General features: G+C 33.8%; 1 pseudogene; it reads left to right on the top strand.

Annotated features, from left to right (window-relative positions):
• The first annotated feature begins 612 nt into the window (after positions 1 to 612).
• Positions 613 to 955, top strand: LOC118347740 (annotated as a pseudogene).
• Positions 956 to 4,285: the final 3,330 nt, after the last annotated feature.

Genomic DNA, 4,285 nt, shown 5'->3' with positions numbered 1-4,285 from the left:
TCTTCAACACATGTTTGGGCCAAAAAGAACAATATGACCTGTCTAGAATAGTGTATTTTGTCATTTATCAAGAAAATAAAATCTTTTGCAGTTTCATGGACGTAGATATATTGTCAAACCGCGTAAATTTCTGTATTTTGTGATTGATTTCTTGTTTTACTTTATTTTTCTATCATTATTTTTCACAACACTTGGTTCACAAGCAGTCTGACTCCAGCCTCACCGCCGTAGTCACCAGCGCACGTGCTATTATATATACGAATCTTTACTTTTTTTCATTCACATGGATTGATTTCTCCACTCTCATTATACCTACTTTTTTAATTTTTCATCTAGTACTTGCCGTGATAGACTGATATATAGTATATAATAATGGAAAATGCTATACGTCCATTAGGGCTGTGCAAAAAATGTTAGAACCCGGCCCGTCCGTGCGGCCCGACCCGACCCAACCCGAAAAGCGGGTTGAAGTAAGTTGCGGGTCTAACCCGCTGAAACCGATATTATCATAAATCGCAGACTAAACTTCAGTCATTTAACCCTTCGAACCCCTTCGAACTCTCCTGAAACACTTTCTCACCCTTTCCTCTCTGCCAAACAACCACTAATCCCATGGCCTTACCTCAGATCTTCTCTTCTTTCAAGTACTCCGATAGCCTCACCGTCGTGGCCATTTCGTTCTGCACTGCCATACTCTGCGAGGCTATCTCCTGGCTCCTCATCTATCGCATCAACTCCTACAAATCGTCGTCCTCAATTGACAAGGCTGCCAAGAAGTTGGAGACGATGAAAACCGAGAGTCTCAAGGAGTCGAGCCGCGACCTCTCCCTTTTCAAGTTCAAGTCCGACGCCGTTGTCGCCCTTGTCCTCTTCGTCTTCTTCTGTCTTAGGGTTTTCACCACCACACAGCGCCAGCTCCAACCTCTTCCCCATGCCAGATCCCAAAACCAATTGATCTGGGTCATTGCTACTCTTCCTTTAAATTCACATTATGATTGTTATGTTCTAGATCATACGGAGTAAAGTTTTGATCTGATTGTATAAGGATAGTGAGATTTGTAATTTTTGCCTGATTGTGCATTATCCATGGATTCTCGAGAAAATGGGCTCTGTTTGTATTGGATGATGATGGGTTATGATCGAATTGAATAGGGATAGTGGGATTTGTAAGGTGTTTTTTTGGATCTGTTTGTACACGATTTGGGTTCCATTACCTGCTTCCAATCTCGGGTCGGGTCGGCCCATATCGGTTTTGTTTGTTCTTGACGCGGTTCGGGTCGGGTCGGGCCCATATATGAGACGGGTTGGTCGGGTTGCAGCCCTAACATCCATATACAATTTCTACACAATTTATTATTAAAATATTACTTTATTTTAAAGTTATTTCAAAGAGAACCATGGCAGAGAATTAAATTATTGTGATGTTTTAAAAATATTAGAGTATTTATTTTTATAAGTTATTTTATAAAAATGTCTATTATTTTAAACATAGTTGTATAAAAGATTATAAAAAAAAAAAATTGTATTCTATCATTTTTCTAAATTATTTCACGAGGAATTAAGATGTTAGAGAAATTATCACGTGGCGGTTGTGCATGCAGTCTCAGCTCAGCACATCAGCAGTACCTGGACTAAACACATGAACATTCAAACCACGAACAAAGAATTTATTAGCCAACAACTCTCAGCAAGACAAACTATTACATTGAAAGAATGACGTTCTCCTAACATTTTTTTTTCCCTTTGGCAAATGTATGGCTCGTTTTTTTTAAAGATAAGTTGAGATTAAAGTTAAAAAGTTGAATAAAATATTATTAAAATATATTTTTTAATATTATTTTTATTTTAAAATTTAAAAAAATTATAATAGTTAAATAATATGAGATGAAATAAGATGAGATATTTTTTAAAAACAAACTAGGCCTCTCATCTTAATTTCTTCAGCTGACATTCAAAACTGAAACATATAATGACGTTCTCTTAACATTTTTTTTCCTTTGGAAAATGTAGTTTTCATCTTAATTTCTTCAACCGACAATCAAAACTGAAACACACACACACACACATATATATATATATATATATGACTTCTGTTAAAAAGTGATGATAATATTTTTTATTTGATACAGGATTGGAAGTTCGAACTTGATTTTTCTCAGGTTTTATATCATCTAGTCTAAATTAAGTATCTTGACAGATAATAATATTTTATTATATTCTAATTATAGAGATATATCATACTAAAATAAATAAAAATTGATGACTTGACATAATATTTTTGGTAATCATTGATCAAATCTTAATAAATGAAAAATAGATCAAATTAAATCATGCATGTACTCTAATTTTTTTCCTCCATTCGAAACTAAAATATAATTATATCTCATCAGGAAAAAGATAATAAATAATACTCAATTGACCTGATATGTAAGACATAAAAAACAAGTAAAAATAGATCATGATATGGCACAATTTTAATCATCAAACCGAAATAAGTTTTATATGGGCATTACAAAATTTCTTTTAGCATATTTCAACTGTATTTACACACCCACTTGCAAATAGCATAATTCAAATGAGTAATTCACATAAAGTACATAAAGTTATAATGATAGTAATTATAAGAGTTAACTTTCATACTGACTATTTATTAGGTAAAACAAGAATTTATAAATGATTATAGAAAAACCTTAGATTAGCCAAATACTTTTTAGCATTGGTATTGATTATTTTAGAATAGAGTTATTATAAAATTTTGAGGAAAAAAGCTCATGTCAAAATAAATCGTCCATCACGAACTATTAGAATATAAATTAAATAATAAAGTACTCTATCTCATTTTATTAATTTAAATTTTTAGAACAAGTTGTAATTTAATACATCAGAGTAGAAAAGTCCTAACTTCCCAATTTATTCTATTTCATTAAAAACTTTACATATTGGATCATTTATTAAGTTAAGAAACAAACTTAACTATATAAGAGCTTTTTACATAGCATACTGCTTAGTAAAAATTTTAAAATGTTAAGATTTTTTATATAACTTGATCATGTGATAAACTTTCACATCAATATATAATAAAAATAATAATAAGTGTTGAATACTAGATCCTTGTACTCGAATGTAATCCCAAGCGGATTTGGTCGAAAAATTCCCACTGTCATTCTTCATCCAGATCAAGACATCAGATCCTCCCTTACACCCAGCCAAAGCCTCAACAATATTCTCCACATTATCCTGACCAACCAACGTACTCAAAAACTCCACATCCCAACTATTGGACAACTTGCACTCTTTAACTTTCAACATCGGATTACCCACTATCTGGAACTCATCAATTAGAGGACCCCATCTCTCCATTTGTCATACCAAAATAAAATATTTCCATCTCTAACTCTCCACTTAGCATTATTAAAAACACTCGGAATACTTTTGACAATCATTTTCCAAAACCTCGTACCTTTTCTCATATCAATAAGACACCAACTCGAAGTTCCCACATATTTTCCCTTAAAGAAACTAGCCCACAGGGATTCTCCTTTCAAAAGATTCCATGCAAACCTCATGTGCAAAGCTTTTTGAATATCCTCCAAATTCCGCAAACCAAGACCACCCTCCTCTATTGGCTTACAAATACTCTCCCATGCCACCCACTTTTTTTTCCTTTTACCATTAATCTCTCCCCAAAAAAATGTGCTCAACATTCGGTTTAGTTCTTTAATAATAGATTGAGGAACCTGCAATACTGCAAATATATGTAAAGCCATACTAGACAGCACATGTGCTACTTACAGGTGAGTTTGCATCGGCCTTATGGCATTTTTATGGATCTATTTTTGGTATTCCTATTGGTCGTACTTGGAGGGAGACGGTACAAATTTGGTTTCGAAGGGCATCTTCTAATTCTCAACTGGGAATAATAGTGGGGATTTTACCGACTATTATTACTTGGTATCTTTGGATTAGACGTTGTACTGCTCGTATGGAGGGAAGGTTTCAGTCTATTTTTTCGGTTCGGCTTTCTATTAGTAGATGGATGGGAGTAGTAGTTCGAGATATGAAAAAGGTTAGTAATTGTTCCAGACATGATTCACAGGTATTACAGTCATTGAATATTCCAGTTTTGGTTCCTGTTAGAAAGCATTTAAAGCTAGTGGCTTGGCAAAAGCCAGCTCAAGGGTGGTTTAAATTGAATACAAATGGGAGTAGTCTTGGTAATCCAGGTCCTTCAGGGGTGGGCGGTATCATTAGGAATGATCGTGGTCTTATGGTTTATGCTTTTAAT

Source organism: Juglans regia, chromosome 2 (assembly GCF_001411555.2).
Source record: "Juglans regia cultivar Chandler chromosome 2, Walnut 2.0, whole genome shotgun sequence".
NCBI classification, from domain to species: Eukaryota; Viridiplantae; Streptophyta; class Magnoliopsida; order Fagales; family Juglandaceae; genus Juglans; species Juglans regia.
Note: the sequence above shows the minus strand (reverse complement) of the source record. Positions and strands in the feature narration are given on the sequence as shown.